Raw genomic sequence first — 26,345 nt, 5'->3', positions numbered from 1 at the left:
GGAAGGAAGGAAGGAAAGAGGGAGGGAGGGAGGGAGGGAGGGAGGGGAGGGAAAGCAGCATTAACTGAGCAGAGCAATTGCCATGGTAACACAAAATGTGCAATCATCAATTGCTCATTGCTACAATAGGGAAGGGGCTACATTCTCAGTTTTGTCAGAATCGAGCAAAGAAATTTTGAAGAAACAATAAAAGCCACTACAGCTACTCTGTTTAAGATCAACTGATCATGTTCTAGTTAAACACTCCATAAAAACTTTTTTCAGCTCAGAAATGGGGTTCAGAAAAATTACTCTCCAGCTGTTTTTGGCTGATAACTTAGGAGCAGTAGAAGAAAAATATACATATGTCATCCAGGAATTCCTGACCACTAACTAGCTCATTCAACACTGAATACAGAATTTTCAAAATTAAGTTCAAAAGTATTTTGAGCATTTTTTGTTCTTTGGGCATAAAGACATTACCTTCATAAAGACTCACATTGGCATGTTGTTAGCTACAATTTGAAAAAATATATCTGTCCCATAACTGGAAGGGAAACTGAACTTAAAATGAATAAATAACAAATTTCACACAAAGATAAGACAGTAGAGGTTTTATGGATCATTCATTGAGATATGTGCTTGTAGTAGGTTTACTACCTAGCGTTACTCATTATAATCAATATGAATACCTGTACTTGATAATACTGTGTAAATCAACTGCATGGTAGTTTACTTACATTTATTAAGCAAGAGAACATACTCATGACTTATAGAATTGCTCCTGGTACTTAGTAAATACTTAATAAATCTAGGTTTTATTCCCTTTCATCTACCTCTTTCCAAAATTTGAAGTAGAATTCAATCCATGGCTCAAGTTTTTGCTCTTCAGATAAAAGATTAAACTTTGATAACTTATTATTTTTCTAATCACCACACACAGAGGTGGTGGCAAAATAAATCATCCTTATTTCCCAACATTTCTCACAGACTTTACTTCTCACCTATTAGCATGTCCACCACCATTTTGGGCCAGATATATGCCAAAGTGATTTTTTTCCCGTTTTGTTGTAAACTAGAAATATTAATTTTATAGGCAAACTAAGCCATCAAAAGAACACACAGAAACATTTTTTTAAAACTAGATATAGAAATTAGAGGTAATAAAATTCTTCTTCTAAAGAATCTTGAAACTTTTTGTTTTAAAACCAGTTCATTGCCTAATTTGAGATATGGGTCTGCCAACATTTACAGTTACAATGCATAATTTTTAAAATGAGACATGTTCTGATAGAAACATTATTCCAGTTTGACATAATAGCTAACAAGACTTCAGTCTGACTGTGACATTCTTTACCACCGTGGAAAGAAAATATGTTTGCATTCAAAATAGTTTCTTTGTTGTTCACAGCTACAGCACGGATTCAGAATGCATTTTCTATTAGTACTCTTTATTCCTCAAAGTTTTTCTACCCTGAGAAGCTAGAGTCAAGTATATAGATTTCAGCTTTTGGTGCATAGGTTTCTTCCTTCTGGTAATATATAGCTATACTTAAGATATAAGCAACATCCATCAAACAGACATAGTTAGGAGTGAATGTTTCACAATGTCCAACACTGTATACTGATAAAGCATAACAGTTAATCTGAGCTTTTCATGAGTCTAAACATGAATCATGAACAGTTTATTAAATAGGATTACATTTATAATTTAATTAATGTGTATAGATATACACATATACTTTTTATTAATACATAAAATTATTAATGGAAAATTTAATATATTGGAAAACATACTGAAGAACTATTAGAAATATTTTTCTAATTCTAGCAATTTTCCAGAATGTGAACTATGTTGCTAAGAGCTAAGAAATATGGAATTATATAATAATTATTAATAGAGGTATTAAGTAGTTTTTTAAATTAGCGGATTAAAAATCTATCTACACTGACAGACCATCAGTGGGATTAATATAGTGAAATATCATCCTGGCAAGGAATCAACAGTTGAGTGAATAAAGGCAGGTCCTTGGGGAACTGAACGTCACCACAAAGATGTTGAGATACACAGATGTCACTAGCATTATGGGATTGTGTGTTTCTCTATTCTAACCTCCATGTGTATTTTCAACTTATTGGGGTCAGCACAGAGGAAAATGCTTGCCCACTATAGTTTTTCTAAGGTATAGAAGTGGGAAGAGCAAAAGAGAGATTGTGAGTTTAGCAGATATAATAGAATTTGGAGGTAGAATGATAAATGCAAAGGCAATTTTTATTTCTGACAATGATAAATCACACATTGAGTAGGTTCTGTCCAGAATTACTGCAGTGCCTGAACCAGTGACCCATTCACTGTCTACCTATAAGAATAAAGATCATTTTCTATTCCTTCATTTTCTTTTCCCAGGTAATCTTTCTTAAAGTTTTAAACTCTGTACAACCACTCATGGTCTGTTAAATTCCACTATTCTTTTCCAAGTCTGAGACGTTCCACATGTAGTCTAGAAAGTGATTGGGGGCATCAGTGAAACTAATTCAGACAGCCTTCTCGTTGTAGCAGGCCCAGGTCCCAGAAGGGCACACTCAGCACAGTCCGTAATGAGAGGCTGTAAGCCAAGCCCTCACTATCTGCAGAAAGAGCTCTGCAGCATCTTCTCCCTCAGTTCACCACAAGCCTCTTTCAGGAAGAGAAGGAGGAAGGAGAAGCAGGCAAGGGAAAGAAATGTGGTTCTTCTCATATATCAGTAGGTCATTTTGTTTATGACACAAAACTCTTGAGCACTGGGAGTCAAAAACCTCAGTTCTTTGGGGGAAACTGCAATGGCAGCTTCGCTGGCTTCAGTAATGGCATTGCCTAAGATGCTTCAGTAACCACATTTCACTCTTTTTTACTACCTCCCCATCAGTCTCCAAAACTCACTCCACCAACACCTCAGTCTATATGTCACACTCACTTCTTCAACTTGCAGAAGTAGAAAAAATATATTGGCAGAAGGAGGGGAATTAAATAACAGGGCTCACACTTACACTGACCTGGTAGAGGCCCCTCTTTATTAGAGGCACATTGAGGATGGAGGAGTACTTTCGAGAAATACGTACAGAGCCGGTTCTTTGTTCAATGACTAAGCCACTTATAACACGAAAACTTCAACATAACTAAATATGATGAAGAAAATATTGTGTGTCACTTTAGAAGAGAAACTACTGAAGAATAATTAGAAGGAGGGGTTTTGAAGTCAAACTAACCTGGGTTCCAATGCCACCTCCCACATTTATGAGCTATATATGTTCTTGGATATGTAACCTAATCAAATCTGTAAGATGAAAAAAATGGAACTGAACTCACTGAAGGATTTCGTTAAATAAATTGAAAGTGGCTAGCTCAATTTCTGGTAACTATTGTCAATCAAAGAAGATCAGGAAGAAATATAGTAATAAAGTAAGTGTTCAATACAGGTATTTAAATTGGAAATACATGTTGAGTGGTTGTCATTAATTAGCTAAGCATTTCCTTCTCGGAAATATATATGTCCTTGCTGACTATATGGAATATGGGCTTAGTCAAATCAAATCAAACTATGTAATTCAGGTCATCTGAATTTTTATTCCCTGTCATTTCCAATCATGGTTTCCAATAGAAGTCTTGAGCCCTCTTCCTTCCTGGGTGGCATACAACTCTCAGAACACTGAGCCATCTAACAGGGTGGCCTTGCTCACATAGTCTGAACTCTGCCTTAAAGAAAGATTATATGACACTTACAGGCCTGATGCCATGAATGTAATGTTAATACAAAGTACAAAGGCATTTTCTCTTCTACCAACTAAATTTATGTGCTCTACCCATTTTCCCCATAACATTTAAAATTTGGCAGAGTATAGCTACAAAAAGGAGATTAGGCTAAATGCAGACCCTCATCATGGTCTCCTCAGAGTCTGTGTCTGTAACTGTCAGTGTCTACATTTGTTTTCTGATGCAAGAAAGAAATTTTTCTCCCTTCTATCTTTGAAAGAATTATGGAAACAAAGACTGGCTTGCTGTGTACTACCAACTCCCCTTACATGTGGTCTGCACAGTGCCTGGACTGCTGACAGCCTCTGTGTAGAGACCTTGGTGTGTTTATTTTAACATTCTCTCAAGGGCCAAGAGAAACAGCAGGGTGATTACTACATTTCTTCCTGTGCTCCCACGCCTACAAGTTGGCTCCACATTTTTCATAATAACATCTCCATCAGCTGTAAGACTTAAAAAAAAATACAAGATTTTGTTCCTACTTCCTTCCTGGTATAATGTTCCTATTTTCAGGTCTGGAATTTGTATGACCCTTCTACCTTATCACACTTCAGTAGCAGGAAGCTCTCGCTAAAGTCTCCCTACCCTCTGAGCTTGGAGCAGAAGTCCAATGGCTATGCTATATTTATTACCAGTCCTTAATGTGTTTTAAATGTTAATGAAACGGGAAATGCCCTTAGCCATCTCTAAATCTAGTATTTCATACTAGTTTCTCAGGATTGGCAGAATTTGCCAGCTCTGCAAGACAACCTTGCCAAATTTGGAAAGACTTAGGATTTAAAATTATTGATTTCTTCAATAGAAAATGTATGCAGGGCTCGTTGCTTATAAATAAGTTTTAAATGGTAATGGTCAAGGGTTTTTAAAAGATAAAGCCAGAAAATACATGTGACTAACTTGGGATCAAAATGCACAGACCTAAATGCCTTTCCCAGAGTGTAGCTCTGACCAGGGAGCTCTGATAGATTTACAGCTCTGTATCCACTGAGGATTTTTTTTGTTATTGTTGTTCATTTGTTTTGCACAAGAAAACCACTTACTGAGAATGTCAGCAATTAAAAGCAAAAGTTCATTTTTTCCCTGTTGTGAAGGAGGGCTCACAATTTCTTCTCATATTTTACTTCTTCATTTTTTAATCAACCTGTTTCAGATATCTCAGGTAATAAAAGTACAATTTCTTTGACAACAGTATTGCACATTTTAATAAGATTTCTTTTAATGTATTAATTGGGCAATGTTATAAATAGACATTCTAATTCTGATGGAGGGGGATCAACTATGATAGCTTAGAAACAAACAGAAAGAAATAGTACAGGAATAATTTTCATAAAGGAGCCTGTGACAAAATGTACATGGGTTTCTGCACAACTCAACGTTTATAAATGAGCATAGTATAAAAGGACCAAATAAAACCTTGCAAATACAAGTCCTAAGATGACATTTGTCATTACTGTATGCTTCAAGACTGATACAATTTAGAGAAATTCCATTATCTTATTTTATTCCAAGCTGTGAGGTTTTCATTGTACAGTGCTGTCTTGGTTTGTTTTGTGTTGCTATAACAGAATATCTAAGACTGGGTAATTTATAAACAAGAGAAGCCTTTTAGTTCATGGTTCTGGAAGCTGAAAAGTCCAAGAGCTTGACACTGGCAAAGTCTTTGTGCTGCATCATCCTGTGGCAGAAGGTGAATGGGCCAGAGAGCACAAAAGCAAGGAAGGGCCAAACTCATTTCTGTAACAGCCACTCCTGCAGTATCAGCACTAATCCATTCATGAGGGCAGACCCCTCATGGCCGAGTTACCTCTTAAGGACCCTACTTTTTATTGCTATCACAATGGCAATTAAATTGAATTTCAGTATGAGTTTGGAAGTGACATTCAAACTATAGCAAACATATATCTATACCTGTCACCCTCAGATATCTTAATGGTGATGTATGGAATGTCATTTCTGTAGGTAAGTATATCAGCATTTAAAGGACCCCCATAGATGATTCAAAGAAACTTGGTACCTTGCAGAAGATAGTTTAATGACCACTGTGTCTATATAATTTTCCCCTCTCTCAAAAAGCATAAAGCAGAGTGCCCAGGTCAAGAAAAGGAAACTGAGTGAAGGTAAATTGCTCATTATGGCCCTTAGCTCTTCAAAGAAGGTCAAAAATATGAATGAACAAATATTTAGAGGCTCCACAGTATCAAGAGACCCAAGAAAAACTTAATTACTAACAGTAATAGAAACACAAATAATATTCTGCTGAAATAACTAATAAGGTTAATGACAGTTCCAAGGAAAGAATTGGCCAATCTTACTGTATTTTGCTGTATTATTATGTGCCAGAATCACCTGCTACTGTAGAAAAACTTACTTCACAAGACAGAGTGTTTGTGTGTTAAAAGAATTGGGTGCATAAACAACAAAGTTTGGCAAGGCCCAGTCCGCTTGTTTAGTCATGGGCACAAAAGTAACTAATGGGACACAAAGGCAAATGTGATGGTTGGTACCAGAAAGAAAGAAGACAGTGGATACTGACTAAACATCAGCAAGTAGACACATTAGAATACTCAAAACAATATAGTAAAGACTTTATCATTTATCACAAAATTGGGTGAATAAACTACAGTCTGGAGGCCAAATATGACCACTGTCTGTTCTGTAAATAAAGTTTGATTGAAACACAGCCAAACCCATTGTTTATGCTTTGTCTATGCTGCTTTCACACTATAACAACAGAGTTAGTTGTAAAGGATCATGTAGCCCCAAAAGTCTAAAACATTAGCATCTGATCTTTTACAGAAAAATTTACTGGCCCCTAAACTAGACAAAAGAGGGGTGCATGGCTGAGACTGCCCATGAGAGTCATGTGTTACTACATCCGGAGCCACAAAACAAAAGAAAAAAATTCCGCATCCAATCAGAGAATATATACTAGCAGAGGGGAACTGTCAGATGGCAAAGATGATCTCCTCAACAATGACTCCAAGATTACCAGGACACAGTCCAGCAATTTGAATAAAGACATTTCAGCAGGGAAAAGAAAAGATTGTTTTCCCAGAAAGTCAGATAATACAAACACATAGCTTATTTCATTTCATGAACATTTATTGAGCCCCTACTGTCTGCCAGGCCTTGGCTGAATAAGCATGGGGGATCAGAATGGCTGCGATGTCTGAGTGTGCGGTGCTGAAGGAGAACTCCAGACTGGATTAAAATAGTGCATGAGCCTGGTCAGGCCACTTCTCCAATCTCTAGGCATCAAAGCCAAGAGCAATCCTTCTTCTTCGGATAAAACTCTTTGTTCTTACCACTGTCAGAAACATCGTACTGGCTCAGCAAGGCTTTCCCAAGGAGAGGTGTCTCTCAAACATTAAAACGTAGATTTTCCTTTCTAGAAATTTATAATCAGAAAGTGCCAAGAGATGATCCTACACAGAATAGATGGTTTTCAAAGGGTGCTTTTTAATCCAATGACTTTTCAGTTAAACTCAGTGATTTTTGTTCCAGTCCTCAGAGTACGTATCTCCAGACTGTCTTTGGCTGTGTGGCCAGTATCTATTGGCTTGGGTTTACTTAGTCCTCTAATAGAGAAAGGAATGCTGAGAGGTGGGAAGACATGGGGTGATATTTGTACTCATTATTGACATGAAAATTGTTTTTTACATAGTGGGTTACCTTTAATATCCCATGTACTAGAGCTACCTTATAATTATATTTAACTGCAGTTCAGCTGTAAACATTAGGAAGTTTCTTGAATAGGTCATCACATTCTTGCTCTCATATTTGACATTCCAACTCATACTACTGCTGCAGTAATTTTCCCTCAAACTCTCCTTTCATTCAATATCTTCTTGAAGCTGTACAATCATTCTGTGATGCCCATTAAATTAAATTTCAAAGTCTCAGTCTGTTACATTACAACCTGCACTAAGTAACCTCTCTTGTTCCACTGACTCCATCTTTCACCAGCGACCCGTGTTTTGCTCAAGTTCACGGCCGGCCATACCCTGAATAAAAAAGTCAGGCTTTGCCTCTTGACCTTTGCATCATCCCGCACACTTTCCAGGTTCCTTTATAAGGGTCATTTACTTCTTCACAGCCTGGATTATCACTAATTTCTTTCAAGAACTTTGCCATACTCTGCTACACTGTCTCTTTCAAAATACTCCCTGATTTTGTTCTCTTTCTACCTGAGTATTTACTAAAACATGTATGTTTTTTATCTTACACCCCCAAATAAATTGTGGTATCTGGATGGCAAGAGCCCTAACATTCACGATGTCCCCCACCCCACTGCAGTCCTGTCCCCAGCTCCTGGCACAGTGGCATGCAAATCACAGCCTGACTGACAGACATGACGGTCTATACTGTGTCATTTCAACATCCCCAATTCCTCTGAGTCTATTTTCTATCTGTTTCTCATGGTTTTACCTATTTAATGTTTTGTTGTGCTCTCTTGAGGTCCTAACACATTGCTGAAAATGAGACATGGATATGAAATCATTATAATAGGGGCACTTAGGCATTTTGCTGCAGGATTTTCGATTTAAACAATTTTTTGTACTAGTATGTGCTGTTTTGTCTCATCATCCATCATGTTTGATAGTAAGCCATTGTCTCTGCCTTTTCCTGATTTGCACAAGAGCCTGGTAAGGTATTCTCAGCCTGATAGAGATATTCAGGGTCTTGAAATAAATAGGTTCCATCAATATTGGTGATTGAAGACTAATTCAGATATGTTTTCCTGCAAAGTATAGCAGGCTTTGTTTGAACCTCATGTCTGATTATCCATGTTAGTGGTGATCCACGCAGAGATGGGCACTGGTTTCTCAAAATATCTTTTAGCTATTACCTATAAATGCTTGAAAGAATACACAAACGCAGATACCTTGTTATGCATGCTGCTTCCCGAAACGCCTCTGAGACACCAGATGGCACAGCAAGAGCTGTACAAGTGACAGATGATAAAGTATATCAAGCCACATAAATTAACCTTATCATGGCCATGGTATCAGATGCCACCGGGAAAAATAGGAGGACCGAGGAGCAACTGCACTCTATTACCCACAGGGATGAATTTATAATCCATCTGGGGTCTCTCACGTGAAGATACAGGAACCCCAGATGGCCTGTGAATTTTGAACATTTGTGTATGTGGGGATAGTTTAATCTTTCTGGGAATTAACTGACACTTTGGTCAGGAAGGATGCTTTAGCCAGCACCAAAGCCATGTTTCACTCAGCTCGGACAACCTCTGAATATCATTAGAGGGAATATCTCCAGGCTCACCATGCCAGTGCACTGTGACGGCTTTCAGGGCAAAAGAGTGAGTAAGGGGCCTGTTTCCTGGATGCGCTTCAACCCAGAGCTAATGAAGCCTTACTGTGTGGTGTTGCTAAATTTCATAAAGATACCAAGGGACATCACAGGGGACCGAACAACTGCCCACTACAGTTATAAAAGTATAAAAACATTCATAGCCGACTCAAGCAAGTACAGAAATAATCACTGAAGGATTATATTTCTCAAGATTATAAATGGAAATTTAGATCCACACAAGCACCACTACTTCTAGAAGGTATACTGCTTCCTGCTGAGTGGTTCTGGAGAGAAGCAATGATTTCAAAACCATGCTTGCAGTGGGCATATAGAACAGTTCTTAAAAATAGATAAGCTGGATAGAAAGAAAGGAAAAATAGATAAATTAAGAGTGTGACATGCGAAATGTTAATAAAAGCCAGGGCAGGAGACAGGCTAGAAGGAGACACAGTATGTTGACTGACGATGTTGAAAGAGCCCGCATATGGGAGGAGGTCTTTTGGGAGGAGACAAGACTTTAGAGCCTGGCAACCTGACATAAGCAAGGCTGGTGCCAGTCTTTAGAGACCAGGTACCAGAATAATCCCTGGAGCCATAAAGAGCCAGGTCCAGCAGGTTGTATCATCGAGAATATCAGAGAGATAAGGAACCTGGGATTACCCAGAACCACTGTTGCCAAGAGGAGGGAGGAGCCTGCTGGCAGTAGGGCTACAGCTTGGGATTGAGGTGTAGAAGCCCGAGGCCAGGACTGCCAGGGAAACTGTTACTTCAGGATGGAGTTGATCCTGGGACCTTGGGCTAGTGGTAAGCTTACCAGTGAGAATTCAAGTAAACTCCTAGGGGGAGCCTCCTTTTATCATCAGCATTCAATTTAATTCCACTCTTGCCCCCCATCGAAATTGATGCTTATCCTTATCCTGCCATTGTTAATTGTTTTTATTTTTGTTTTTCTTCTCCAGAAACTGTGACCACTTGAAGATAGGAGCCATTATTTATATTTTAAGTGCTGGCATGTAGTACATACTCAAGATAAATTGTTGATGCAACAGATAAACAAGGATTAATACAAATCACAAATCCTTAAAAATAGAATCAAACCAGCAGAGACATCCTGGAGCTGGGGAACCATGTGAAGCCCTCACCTAGGACAGGTCTCAGCAAACTATGGCCACATCTGGCCCACTGACTGGTTTGTAAATAGCACTTCATGAACATAGCCACACTCACTTGTTTACCTATTTTGAGCTGCCTTCACAGAGTCAAGTCCCTAGACACAGACCCCATGGCCCACAAAGTCTAAGGCATTTACCATGTGACCCTTAACCAGCCAACTCCTGAGCTTCAGAACTTGAGAAAAACCACTGCCTGGACTCACCCCCAAGATTCTGATTCAGGAGTGAGATGCAGGCATATGTGTGCCTTTATATGTGTTTTCACACATATAAAGGTGTGTGTGTGTGTGTGTGTGTGTGTTTTCAGGTGAATGTATTTTTAAAAGCTCCGCCATAAAGTCTGATGTACAGAATTCATGAAGAAAACTACCCAGTGACAGTATGGAACAGTCCTACTATGAGTAAAAGCTGAAGGTTTAAATTAGGTGGTGTCATTTGGGGGACACTAAAGGATCCTCCCTGATTTAAATAATGATCTTATTGGCTTGGCCACCATCTTGGCCCTTTTTAGCAATAATTATTCCATGTTAAAATGTAAATGTTTTATTTTTTAGGGACATTATGAGGTAATTTACATGCATTGAAAAATGCCTTTAAAAAAATAAACTTTAGTCACTCCATAGGACCAAAGGAGACTAAGAATTGATTATAGGAAGTGACTTAAGAAATAAACTGATCACAGTGTTTTCAGAAATAAACTGATCACAGTGTTTTCCTAGAGAGCTCTCAGCCACTACGAGCTACATGGGGACACTGATGGCAAAGGAGGTAGAGAAAGCGAAAGGGAATGGAAATACACAGCTCTTCAACAGCATGGATTACCCAGGCTCATCCTGTGATTTTAAGAAGTTGTTAATTGTTGTTAAATTTTTGTGGCTGTTGTTGCTCTAATCAATAAAAAAGTCTCTTTGCCTCTACTTCCAAAAGAAGATTCCGAATCTGTACCCTTGTCACCCTCTAGATGATTTCCACACTGATACTCACCCACCCACTGAGGCCGCAGGCACATGATCTCTCCACTGGACCACTGAGCTATCCTTGTAATTGTTTTCCCTGCCCTTCTCCTCCTTCAATCTGCTCCCCACCTGGAAACCTGGGCAAACTTCCTAATCATAATCCAGGTCATGTTACCCCTTTGCTTAAAACCTCTCTTGACTTTCAAATATGCTTAGTATACAATCCAAACTCCTTATCCTAACGTGATGTGGTTAGGTACACTGCCCAAGCTCACACAGCCAATAGAGATGCAGCCCTATTTTGATATTAGATAACTGACTGCTTTCTATTGCAGGACCAACAGAGACCTTACTCTGCTTGCCAGGAATTGACTTGTTCTCACCTCCCACCTGTACCCACATCTTTTTCTCCTCTCTCCATGCCTGTCCCTGACTCAACACAGGCTCCTGCCCCAGCTTCTCTCCAATCTGCTTGTCCCAGTAGAGTGAAATGAGCCATGCCCATCAGTGATATCACATGAAAGGGTAGTGGACAAAATGGAAAGTATAGAAAGAGATAAACCTTTCTTCATAATAACAAGAACAAAGTCAATATTGAAGGTCGTAGAGCCTCAAACAGAAGGTGATATAAGCATGATTTGTGTTGAGATGTGAAAGACAGATCTCGATATGTACAGTTCCACAGTTTGCTTCTTATCTACACATATATGCCCATTTAACAATAAATCTTAAACATTTATCCACACAATTAGATGGCCAAGATTACATCACATAACCATGCAAGTCTAGCCATCATGAATCAAAGTGTGTCCTAAAGTTTGACATGAGGGAGACTAGTGGCCTATCACCTGGCTTGGCACAAGCACTACTCAGCAAGAGATGTAAATACTGGACAAGCCCACTCAATTGGATCCTCTCTTGAGAAGTTTGGATAAAAGGCAAATAGACACAGATGCATAGAGAATAAGAAGATAAGAGCATAAAGGCTTTTAGAGAGAAGGTGGTATGCATGAGCTTACCAAGAGAGCAAAAACAGAGAGGCAGAGGAAGACGCCAGGCACAAAAATAGCAGATTGTCTTGTTGAAAGATTCTGAGTAATGTTCCAGTATTCTAGGGGTCCATTTGTTATAAGGGTCTGTGCACTTCCTTACTTCCATGCGTACAATACACAAACATTACCTGGGTAGCTAGAAGTTATTTTGTGATGTCTCTGTTCCTTGAAAGATGCCAAATTAAAGAGAATTTTTCAGTTTTCCTGTACCCATTTTTTGGACATTTCATGTGAATTTCCTGAAGGAGGTCTGGCAGGTTTCACAGGTATTGATACTTTTTTATTCCTATTTCCTTGAAGAGAAAAATGGGTCAGAAAACAACTATGTAAATTTTTGTGCATAAATAAGTCATAAGGAAACAAAAACATTCAAGTCCACATCTATTATATTTTGCCATACCTCTGATGTTTACCGTAATACTTTCATCCATTTTAAATCAATAAAACCTGTTTAGATTCAACTATTAATAGGCACAAATCACACACACAAGAAAAGTGGAATAGATTAAGACTTCCAACTTAGTTAACTACCAGTTTACTTTACACTTTTATTTCTCACTATCTAGACAGCATGTTGAGTCACTCACTGTCTTAATCTGCTCAGATGGCTATAACAAAATAACATAGACTGAATGGCTTAGGCAATAGAAATTTATTTTTTCATGGTTCTGCAGGCTGGAAATCAAAGATCAAGTTACCATCAGGATTGGTATCTGACAAGGGTTCTCCCCTTAGATTACAGATGGCTGCCTTCTTGCTATATCCTCACATGACAGAAAGAGAGAAAGAGAGAGAGAATTTCCTGGTGTCTCCTTATATAAGGACACATCTTAATGAATTAGGGCCCCATCCTTATGACCTCATTTAACCTTTGTATTAGTCCGTTCTCACACTACTATGAAGAAACACCTGAGAGTGGATAATTTATAAAGAAAAGAGGTTGAATTGACTTACAGTTCCACATGGTCCAGGAGGCCTCAGAAAACTTACAGTCATGGCAGAAGGCGCCTCTTCACAGGAAGAGAGAATGAGTGCCAAGTGAAGGGAGAAGTCCCTTCTAAAACCATCAGATCTCATGAGAACCCAGTCACTATCACGAGAACAGCAAAATGGGGGTAACCACCCCATAAGTAAATTGCCTTCCACTGGGTCCCTTTCATGACACATGGAGATTATGGGAACCACAATTCACGATGAGATTTGGGTGGGGACACAGCCAAACTATATCAACCTTAATTACTTCCTTAGAGATCTCATCTTCAAATGCAACCACACTGGGGAAGGGAGAGGGTTAGGGCTTCAATATGTGAATTTGAGGAGGGAGCACAAATATTGAGTTCATAACAGTCACTGTGAAAATGGAGGGACAATACCTTTAAGGCATTTTATGTCTTATACCTTCTTGTGAAAACAACAATTTTTCTCAAAAAGGAACAGAATATTGAAGTGATTTTTCCATCAGTGTTCCAACATTGGTACATCAGAGAGTTTTACCACTCTCCACTTTCTAAATCAGTTTCCACCCTGAGATCTCCTTAGCATCCACACTGAAGATTTTTCTCCTATGAAGTAACCTTGCACTGATACAACTGCTCTAGGCATTGAACATTGTGGCTCTGCTTTAATCAGATCTTACCTGAGAGCTGCTGAGCCTGCTGCAGTCACTCAGCTGGACATGCTGCTTAGTGCCAAGATTATGTCAAGAGTTTTTATGTAAATTCTGGAATTTTCATCACAGATTTTATGTGCTAAGCCTCATTTTGGCTGATGCCTACAGCTGTGTCTTCATGCTCACAGTGAAAACGCTGGATACCTATTTTCTCAAACAGAGAAAGACAAAATGCTTTCCACGTCTTTCAGAAGAAAATAGGATTGTCCCATTCATTTCCAAGTGTTTCTCTCCTGCCCAGTTTGGACAAACACACTTATATCATTTCCTTAATGTTTCTCATTCTCTTTTCAAATTTGAAATATAGGCAAATGAGAGCCATCAGAAGTTTAGATTTTTTTAATTTAATATGAAAAATCATAGCTTAAGTAACCTCTAACTCTCTCACAGAAGGCAACTGGCAATATCCATCGAGTTACCAATTAAATAACCATAAGCCTGTAACTCAAACAAAGGCTGTGTATACTTATCCCACATACAGTGTTCTGACAAATGATGCATACCATAAATCATTTCAGCCTTTGCCATTTACAGTTTTTTCTCACTTTCTTTTCTCTTCTGATTTTCAAGTTCATCTGTCTACAAACCCTATTTCTTTTGTAGAATCCCATTACCCCAATAGGGTCTCTTTCTTGTTATTTATGAAAAATATGTATAACCTTCTGGAGGATCTTGCCATACTCTAAAATTCCAAGAAATCCATCAGCCAGGCTTCTATGTCAATCATAACAAAGAGCAGTAACCCATTATAGGTTCCATAATCCCCAATATATCTACAAGGAAAACCAGAAATTCATTCAAGCTAGTTAACTTTCCCCAAATCTAGCAGCTACTAAGGGTCAAAGTCTAGGTGATAAAAAGTTTTGTTTTGAAAAGCCAGGGCTCTTCTGATCAAAATCAAAACTGTTATCATTAAAATTCAAAAGAAAAAAAGTTTTCTTAGAAAACAAGTAAAATAATTATTCAATAATGTGTCTAGACAATTAGAAAACATTCTGTATTACGACATTCTCATATTCCTATAAAGAAATATCTAAAACTGGGTAATTTCAAAAGAAGAGAGATTAATTTGCACACAGTTCTACAAGCTGTACAAGAAGCATAGTGGCATCTCCTTCTGGGGAAGCCTCCAGAAACTTAAAATCATGGCAGAAGGTGAAGGGGAAGCAGGCATGTCACATGGTGAAAGCAGGAGCAGTAGAGAGTGTGGAGGCTGCCACACAGTTTTAAATGACCAGATCTCATGAGAGAAGTCACATACTATCGCAAGTACAGTACCAACAGGATAGTGCTAAACCATTCATTAGAAATCTATCACCTCCCACCAAGCCCCACCTCCAGCATTGGGGATTACATTTTAATATGAGATTTGGACAGAGACACACATCCAAACTATATCAATTTTCCTCCCTACCACCTGCTTTTAAGGAAAAGTATCACAAATATTCTTTTTCTTCCCATCAGGTCCTTTTGATTACAAATATCAGAGACAACCTCAAGTTACCTCCAGCAGCAGCAATTTGTTTTCAGGATATCACAGCTGATAAAGCTGACTTGAGGTCTCAGGACCAGGAAGAACTGAAGTCTTTTTATGATTGTGGGGACTAAGCCCACAGAAGCCCATCAACTTGCACTCTGACCAGCCCTGCCTTCTCCTTGACACAGCTGCTCTCTCTTTCCTTACTACATCATGTGTCTCTTGTATCTCACACATTTTGCTAACTCATAATTTTGGCTCCCATGTAAGTTGGGAGTGTATATTACCTGGGATAGTAGACCAAATAATATCCTTCAACATACCTATGTTCTAATCCCCAGAACCAGAATTCATGAATGTCACCTTACAAGGCAAAAGAGATTTTGCAGATGTGATTAGATTAAGGATCTTGATATGGGGATTTACAGATGGGTCCAATATAATCATGGGATCCCCATAAGAAGGCAACAGAAGATCAGACAAAGATGCCCTAATGTTGGAAGTAGATCCAAAGATGAAGGAAGGGACCGTGAACCGAGGAATGCCAGGAATGCAGCTCCAGGATCTGAAGAAGGTACAGACATAGATACTTTCCTCAAGCCTCCAGAGGGAGTGCAGATACCTTGGTTTTGTACCCCCACACCAAAAAAAAAAAAAAAAAGAAAAAAAAAAAAAACATTTTGGATTTCTGACCTCCTAACTACGTAAGAATAAATGTGTGTTGTTCTCAGCCACTAAGACTGTTGTAATTTGTTGCGGCAACAACGGGAAACTAAAATGTTCAGCATAGCCCCACCTGCCTATCTCTATACAAGACAGTTTAGGCTCATCTCCCCTTGCTAATGGGTTCCTTGTGTTGGTATAACCTGGCTTAAATTGAAAAGAGATTGTCTTACAACTAATTTATTGTGTATGTGTGTTTGTGCACATGTGTCTGTCAGGTAGCATCAGAGATGACTCATCACCCTAAGAATTGGCTTAGCCTGGGTGTAATGACTGCACATTTTCCATCAGCTGTGGCTGAGAGGATGAAGCCACATGATAAGAAACATGACTGTTGAAATAATTCCCTTCCAGCAGGAGCCGGAAGTAAAGCACCCTTATGTAGAAGCTGAGGCAGACAAAGCCTTCCGTGAGAACTCAATTATTATTTTAAAAAGGAACTTGTTATCTTTGTGTCTCCACTATAGATGTCTAACTGATTAGCCTTCATTTAATTTGAAAAGAATGATGTTCACTGAGAAGTAATTTCAAGAAGAGACAGATTCTGAAGTTCTTGCTTGGTCTTTATAGCTCCATCCTCTAGCACACAGATTGAAAACTGAGAGTTCCCATGAGCCTAAACGCTCAGAATAGGAGCTTACAATTGTAGTTGTGAAATAGCCTCAGCTCTGAGAGCAAGGTGGCGGTTGTAGAGCCCAAGTGAATTATCGGCTGTTTTGCAAATAAAACTGTAGCAGGAGCTGCTCTTCTAGGCCAAATGCCCTCATGCAGCAGAGAACACTAGAGGCACCTACCAAGCAGCCCCACCAGGGAGCTATGACCTGTCGTTTCATTTATTCGCTTCTCCAGAAAGGAGCTGATTTCTTTCATGAATAAGTAATTACTGTTTTTATTTTTATTTCTCAAAGATATTCAGAGGAAAAGAAAATGTCCTTGAAAAGTCATAGAAGAGACATTTTTCTAAACCTGAAAGCCAAAGTGTCAGTTCCTTTCTCCTTTATCATTCTCTGCAATAAAAATATTTCCTTTTGTGGTCATATTTAACATCATGCAATTGGTTAATCTACTGTGGGAAAGCGGAATGTGTCCATTATGGAAGACTGTATGACTAACTTTTTTATTTTTTTTTAAAAAAAGGTTATTCCTTCTATTATTTTCACTTGAATAACTAGTAAAGCTGATAGGACCAAATAATCATTAGTGTTTGTTAGTTATTACATGCTTTAAAAGACAACTCCCTAAAGAATACGAGCAAATAATGTATCTGAATGCAAAAGATGTGTTTATGCTAAACTATTTTTACTATGATTTTAAAGAAATGTATTTTAAAATTACATCAGGTAAATTTCCATTGGGAGAATCAAGTGAACATAAAGTCAAACAATTTAGAAATATATATGTTTCTGGAAAAATGCCAAATTGAACCAAGATACCAAAAATATATGTGTATATGTATAAAATTTATTTAAATACATATGTATTCAGTATATCTGCATTGTATATTTGTCTGTATTAATGTGTACTTCTGCATAATAATATATGTAAAATAATCTTTCCTTTAGATTTAAATCACATACAGTCATCCTCAATATCCATGGGAGATTGGTTCCCGGATTTCCTAGGAATACCAAAATTGAGAATCTCCAAGTCCCTGAAATAAAATGGTGCAATGTTTGCATATAACCTATATGCATTCCCCTGTATATTTTAAATAATTTCTAATTACTTATAATATCTAGTACAATATAAATGTTTTATAAATAGTTGTTATACCCTATTGTTTGAGGAATCACGGCAAGAAAGAAGAATCTATCCATGTTCAGTGCAGATGCAATATTTTTTCTTTTTGAATATTTTTGGTCTGAGACTGGTTTTATCCATGGATGCAGAATGCTTTGAATATGGAAGGCTGATTGCATATTCAGAAATATTAAGTATAATAAATATTATGGTTTGCCTGAGATTCTATCTTAAACTATTCAGTTAAAAGAACACTCTTTTTCTTCTTAGGAAACTCAATGGTGAATTTCTGACATGTTTTACGGTAATATGTAGAGTGGTAAGCAAATATCAAAGATAATTCACAAACTGTAACTTTTTAAATCCATTCAAATTTTCCCTCATAAAAAATATTTCTTTTTTTTTTTTAACATAGCTTCTTACTAATACCCATTTAAGTTTCAATTCTCATCACCCCTCCCTTTGATCTCTGGTCAGTGTTGACTAATGATACTTAGATGTAGAAAAATCCAAAATGAGGGCTCTTGAGAAAAAAGTTGCAATGCACTGTAATATTAACAGTTCATTCTTGGATAAAAGAGAAAACCAGTAAAATTTTATTGCAGAATCTTCTTCCTAATATTTTGGAAAGGTGATGTGATAATACACATTTAAACATCTCCTTTTTTACTTTTGAGTAATCAACTGATTTTTTTTTTACTTCATAAAGATTTATCTTACACTATGTTCTTCTTAGTAAGCCTGATGTATATTCTCTGAATACACAGTAGCCGGTTTGAAATGACTCAGGAAGATGATGTCAGTCAAGAGAAACCAAAAATCTGCATATTGAGAATTAATTGTTTCCATAGTCACGGAATAGCTGACAGTCTAACTCATTTGTACCATCTTTCAGTTTCCCCAATGACATGCTTACAGACCAATATTTATAAATGCATCCTATTTATTACAGTTGTGAAGACAGCAACTTAATGTCACAAAATAACAACATGCAGCTAGTATAAGCCCTTACCTCCATTTCAGTTAGTGACCCACTCCTTGCCCCTAAAGCAGTTTCTTATTCTTTTTTGGCCATACCCTCTCAAGTGTTTTCTACTCTATGTTTTGCCTATCCCTACCTGTTAAGATTTTACCCAGCATTATTTTTTATAATATATATTATGAAGAAAATAGAGTAGGTATATTGACTATGGTCTTTCAAAATACAAAACCCACCTTACCCCCTCACTCACACACAATCACATTCTCTCCCTAACATTTCCCAGGGATCAGTGCCCCTCCACTGTATAAATCACCTGTTAAAGTGCCGCTGCTGTTAATGAACAAAACACTTCTGACATTAGGCATAGATGACCTTGGAGAAAGAAAAGATCCAGTGGCATTGGGATACATAAAGTACTATTCGATGACTTCAGAATTAAGAAGAGATATTCAGTAGAAGAATGACTAATTCACAAAAGCCATAGCATAAAATATGAAAAATGATTACCAAGGCGATGAATTTGAAATAAGCGTCCTGGGGAAAAATGTTTCTGAATCATCTGCAGAGCTGCTATTAAGTAGTGTTAACTTGGTTAAAGAAAACACAGAAAACCTGGTAGATAAATATTCTTATTTAAAAACATGATGAAAGTACAGTAACTAGTTTGATTTAAAAAATTGTCAGCACTTGTCTCGTAAAACAAAATGATCCAAATTAATACATATCAACATTGCCTTTCTGGTTATACGAAAAAGAAAAACAAATATAAATGATATCTGCATGAGGAAAGGAAGAAAATTGACGTTTTAAAAGTGAATTCGGATTTATAGATTACAATAACAGACAAGAAAATATATTCATTATAAGTTTGTTGGTGTCTCAGCCCTCTGGTCCTTCAAAATACAAAGGATACACTTACTTCCTTATTACCTACCCTTCGTTTACTGAAAAAGGCTTATCAGTATGCAGTCATGGTATTCCAAGTCCCTTCCATCACCATTGAAACAAAATGTTTATTTTGTATCATTTTAACATAAAAAGTCTATTGTAGGAAAAAATATTTCCATGTGTAAGGAAAAGGTCCTTAGTAATTTTTATTTGGGAATAAGTTTTCAATACACCCTTTAGAAATGCAACAAAAGCCTTTTCAGATTCCATCTTTATAAATAGCAATCCTTAAGAGTATCTAATTATGTAATATTTATGTTGTAGTCTAAGAGGAATGATGTAAGTTGGCTCAGTAATCTTTAAAATTCAATTTTTAACAACTTGATAGCATTGTGTTTAGCTATCCTTCATTCTTCCTCACTTCTAGAATGCCTTCTCTAATTCCTAACCACAGTTGACTTCTATTCACTCATCACACTCAATTTCCATCAGAAAAAAGGCAAGCAAGCGTCTGTGCATGACACTTCACTTTATCTCCTACGAAGTAAAAATTGTTTTCATGCAGCGAATGACCAAAGAAAGGCACATTTATCCCAAGTTTTGCATAATGAAAATGTGATCATCATTAGAAAATGTCACTACAACAGAACAAATGACTGTCCTGGAAATACATTAAAGTAGATTTTAATCTGTATACCATTTAGAGAAATATTTAAGTCTCACTGTTTTGTTTTTTTTTTTTAACCACTAAATTAGGAGAATGGAGCTTTTATTTCAGCCTCACAATTTACAATACTTAACAGTTTGTCTTCATCTTGAAGAACAACAGCCAAAAAAAACTTTCTTTCTTGAAATAAGAATTAGTCTAAGAAAAAATAGTCTTAATTTTGAGAAAACTATTGGAGGACTTGAGAACAGAAAACAGACTTCTCAAGCAGCCCTTAGGGAAGAACACGGTCTGATGGTATTTTGTGTCTTTAGCTTCCTGCTAAATGTCAACCAGGACCAGACTTCTTCAATATCAGATATTTGCAAAACCGGATTCCCCATCCTCAATTCCAGGGAAAGATGTGAAAGGCAGAGAACTATCTACCTCAGAAATACTCTGAAGAACTAGTACAGTCTATATGATGAACATTCAACTCTAAGGGTGGAGCAGCAGCAGAAGATATGATGTCTCACCTGCTCAAATGGGAGCAAAATATATTCTATAGAAATAATGCTGAGGCCAGGACAAATAAGATGAAAACATGTAAAGGCTACAAGCTCAACCTGGAGAAGATGGAATGTTTTATGCAAATCTAATTTAACATGTTGCTCAGTTGTGAGCCTCCCATCTGATACAATGGTTCACAGATGGGCTCCAGAGAAAATATCATCAAGCTTTTGGATTGATGACAGCCATCACCATGACACATTGGAGAGATTGAGGATGTAAACCAGGACAAAGGCAGAGTGTCACCAAACTTTAATTGCATATGCACATATTGTCAAGACAAAAAGCAAGATAACTTAAAGTTCCTGATATTTTTAATCCCAACCTCATAGCTCATTCTTCTGTTATGTAATAATGAGGCATCTAAAGTTCTTCTAGTATAACAATTAAGTCTGTTCTTCCTAACTGACTACCAGAGCATTTGAGTTTTACTTTTTTGGATCTCTTTCTTCTTTCCAGCTTCTTTTCAACCTCTGAAACATTATTTATTAATGATTTAGCTACAGATTTTTTCCCCACTGCTGCCAATTAGTATTGGGAAACTAGAGAATTACAAAATATATATCCATAAAGCCCCAGAGGTTAATCACTCATAATACATACATAAGGAAAGAGTTAGGTAAGTGCCAAACAGTAATTCCTCAGCAGCTGGAATGAGTTTTAATTGAGGTAGTTGAATAATTAAATATTAACAGACAGAAGGAGTAAATTGGCAAGCCTATGAGAAGGGTCAAAACAGCACATGGCTAGGCAATTAGAGACCCTTTCATAGGCAGGAAAGAAAAGGGAAAATCTCATGGAAAGGACTTTACCCAAAGGAGACTAAGAGAGAGAAGACGACATGTCAGGTAATAAGAATTGTCTTTTGACTGTCTCTAATTTTCCTGGCAATGAAATATTTCCTTTAGATAAAGAGTATTATGAGGGCCATTGTTCCTAAATTTTGTTCTGTAGCAAAGGAGAAAGAAAAACATTTCACTAGAATTTTCTCTCTATCTGTATTAATATATTCCTATTCCTTATAGACTATAAACCTTGATGGTCAAGAGAATGTTTCCTTTTGGTTGGTCTGTTTTAGTTCAAGTTGTTTTACTTTATTAACATTCTTTTATTTCAGATTTAGCTCAATTGCAGGAGCTAAATTTGAAACAGCAGCAGAAAAAAAACACATATTTTCCTCCATAATGAAAGTGGTTCAATTCATAATTGTGATGGACCTCTTAAGGCTAGACAAAGTTTGATGAGACTGTTTAAGTGTGACATTTCAAAGAATAATACCAGCATATTCACTAATGTGCTGAAGCAGTCACCTGTTATAGTCTTTTTACTACTAACGTATAACCAGGCTGGGTACGGTGGCTCATATATGTAATCCTAGCACTTTGGGAGGGCAAGGCAGGAAGATTGCTTAAGCCCAAGAGTTTGAGACAAGCCTGGGCAACATAAGGAGCCCCATCTCTACAAAAAAAAAAAAAAAAAAAAAAATTGGCCGGGCGCGGCGGCTCAAGCCTGTAATCCCAGCACTTTGGGAGGCCGAGGCTGGTGGATCACGAGGTCAAGAGATCGAGACCATCCTGGTCAACATGGTGAAACCCCGTCTCTACTAAAAATAGAGAAGTTAGCCAACCATGGTGGTGCAAGCCTGTGGGCCCAGCTACTCAGGAAGTTGAGGCAAGAGGATTGCTTGAGCTGTGAGCATGCCACTGCACCCTAGCCTGGGTGACAGAACAAGACCGGCCTCAAAAAATTAAAAAAAAAAAAAATTAAAAAGTATAACCAAAACAGGCTACCTAAGTACAGGGTAATTATTGTTGTTGTCAGCCATTAACTCCTTCTCAGTCCTAACTTAATTCCCAAATGCACTCTCTCTCTCTCTCTCTCATTCTCTTGCTCTTTCCCCCTCACTCTGTCTCTCTCTGTCTGTCTTCATCTCTCTCTCTTTCACACACACACACACACACACACACACACACACACACACACACACGGCATTTCTACCTTCTGAACTCCAGCCAAAATGCTAATATATTGGCTAATCAGTAAAGGTAGAACCAACTTAATTATTTCAGTAGACCAATCAGTCTCAGAAATAATAAATATACCTAGAAATGAAAGCAAAACCCCAATGTGTATTTTTCTATGGTTCTATAATATGAAGGATGATTTATAGTACTTCTCAGGAAACCAGTAATCACAAATTTATCCGTATTTCTTCCTTCATGTTGGTCCAAGAATATGTAGGAAATTGATAATCTTTACTGCAAAGGGTTTGGGAAACAGTCCATTAGGATCACTGAATGGAGAAATAAAATCTAGAGTTCTCATTTACCCTGAGAAGCATCTGAAATAATGAGAAGGGCCTATATACAAGCAAAGAATATGCTGGGATGCTTAGCAGAAAATATGGGAAATAGAATTTTTAAAAAGAGGCAATTTACAAACTGCAAATAACCTAAAAAGAAGGGAATATACCTATGAAAACTATAATATTAGTTAAAATTGCATTCATAAGAAACAAACTTCAAAGAGAATGAGTCAATTCTTCATATTTGTTCAGTTCTCTGTTTTGGAAATTAATGTGGATAATTTGCAGGCAAAATACTTACCCTAGAAGGAGATTTTGCATGTTTGTTTTGTTGTTTTTTGTTGTTTTCAGTAGTTAAATAGTGGCATGATAGTTGCTATTGGGGGAACTAAGCAACGCTACAAACCTGATCTAGTGTCCAAGAATTTTGTGCCTCCCATAGAGATTTAAAGAATTCCAAAAGAATGCACGAATCTAGAGAAATCCAAAACAAAACATGAGTCCTTTGTGATTAGCCTTTCCTTTATGATTCATGAGGAAGAAAATAAATAAAAGGAAATTTATAACAGATACACAATTATTCTTTTATAGTCGAACAGCATTTAGCAATACCAACATTTGCTAAATTGCTAAACCAACACTCAACATTTATTGAACACTTTCTATATACCAGACACTGTTAAACCCTTTACATGGGCAATAATTTGAATCTTTAAGATAACCCAAGCAAGACATATTGGTCAGGGTCTATTCAGGAGACAGAAATTACATTGCTCATTGTAACAGAAAGAATTTAGTAAGAAGATTTGCTAACTAGGAATTGAAGAACTGACAAAACAGAACAGAAGGTGGTGACAACAGAAAGAAGCTACCCCTCTTAAATCTAGGGAAACTAGACTTTCAACTAGGGATGAAAGTGTTTGCAATAATTAAAATTAAAGCCTTACAGGAGGGACCTTGTGGAGTTAAAATTAAGTCTTATGAGGATACAACACTGTTTGGCTAGTGATAGTATTTCTGATGATTCTCCATGAAGCTGTTCCTGCCTGTCTTGGAAAAATTTAAATATATATACATATACATTGTACTTCCAGTTTCTCAGTCTCTCTCCAGTCTCCACTACTAATAGATCCTAGCCAGAAGGCAGACAGCAAAGAGACACATCCCAGTCCAAACATCCCAAAGCAGGGTGTAGGAAGGATGGTTTAAAGCCAAGAGACAATAGCTAAATCACAGGCATAGTAGGTGCAATTAGTGCAATTAAATATCTATATTTGACAGATAAGGAAACTGAGGTCACAGGGAGTAAACTGTCTTTCACAAGTTTTCATAGAATGTAAGACTGGAAAGCTAGGATTCAAACACAGGCAGTCTGACTTTAGGATACCTTCTCTTACCTTTGGAGCTATTTTCATTGTTACCATCTTTTGGAAAGGGGATACAGTATGTTGCAGTAAAAATCAGAGTCTACAGAAGCCAGTTTCCAGCACAAGTTCAGCCACAAAACTTGTGTGAATTTCAGTAGGTCATTTCACTTTTTGGACGTCAGTAATACACATCACTGAAACACAATGATTAAATTAGATAAATACTTAAGATATTTAAGTATTTTAAACCTTTTAGTTTAATACTCACTCAAACTAAAATAAGAACCATGAAAAAAATGTTGTCCCTGAAGGGTCTACAAATAATTTGTGATATGGGTTGTAGTAACTTTACACTATTACACAGTACAACTATGCTTGGAAATAATTTTCTGCAGTTAATCTTTTTCACTTGTCCATGGTAGTCAGATTATTTGTCTGTTGAGTTCAGGAGCACTTAGAACGTTTAGCCATAAGATATACAAGCAGTGGTTGGAAGTTTTGTATTTTCAAGCAAATATATTAAATGCCTATCATGTGCCATATTGCTAAAGACAAAAAGACAGGATTCCTTCCTTCAGTTGCCTTACAATCTGGTAAGTCTAAAGTAGCAAACCAATGAACAAATGCTTATGATACATGTGATATAAAGAGGAAGCTGTGGACCACTGAGACATCTGCCAGTTATTTGCCAGGCCAAGGTTGAGGGTAGGATGGCTTTGTGTCAGAAAAGCCTTTTTAAAGCAGTGACTTCTGAGTTGCATTTAAAAAAAAGAAGCAAAAGAAATGAGTCAAGCAAAGATACCTGGAGCAGAATATGATCAGAGTGGGACAGTGGCAGCATAAGGGTGTTCAAAGCAGATTTAACTTTACTGTATCACTTATATTATTATTATTAGAAAAGACATATAGGAAAAGAGAACATAGCATGCTTGGGATCTGCAAATGTCTCAATACTGCTAGAATAAAATGTCAGCCTGGGAAATGTCGGGGGGCGGGCATCAATAGGAGGAGGTAGATAACTAGGTGGCAGTCAGGTTACAAAAGGTTTACATGTTAAACTGAAGAGTTTAAACTTTCTTCCCTGCAGTGGACATACACCATGGATAACTAGTCAGCAACAAAAAGGGACAAACCACTGAAACATGCTACAATATGAATTAACCTCAAAAAATTATGCTAAGTGAATGAGGGCAAAGAATATTCTATGATTCTATTTATATGAAATTTCAAAAAAAGACATCTGTAGACAGAAAGCAGATCAATGCTTGCCTGGGGTTAGGGTTCAGAGTGAGACTAACTGCAAATAGCACTAGAGATGGAAGGTAGACTACTGGCTCCGGTTCTAAGGTCAGACAAATTAGGATGCACAGCATAAAACAAAAGGGTGGGTGGAATCGAGCCGGCCAGTAGCTGGCACTTCTTTATGCAAACCCAGTCTGACTCCCTCAGTGCCTCCAGACCTCAGGCAGGGTCCTGCAGGGCAGCATGGTAGAGGACACTGTTTTCAAAGCCAGCTTTATACTCTCTGGTGCTTCTGAACATCAGCCAGCTTTGAGAAACACCTACATATAAGGAAGAACATATTCTTTGGATTCAATTAACCAGTGTTCAGTTTCCAGCGTGGCCATTTTCTTGTTGCTTTCAGAAAGTTACTTAACCTCTCTGAGCCACAGTTTATTAAGTGGTAGTAATTATCCTACCCAACTCAGAAAG

The sequence above is a fragment of the Cebus imitator genome, unplaced genomic scaffold, assembly GCF_001604975.1.
Source record: "Cebus imitator isolate Cc_AM_T3 unplaced genomic scaffold, Cebus_imitator-1.0 Scaffold116, whole genome shotgun sequence".
Taxonomy (NCBI): Eukaryota; Metazoa; Chordata; class Mammalia; order Primates; family Cebidae; genus Cebus; species Cebus imitator.
This window is presented reverse-complemented; position numbering follows the sequence as displayed.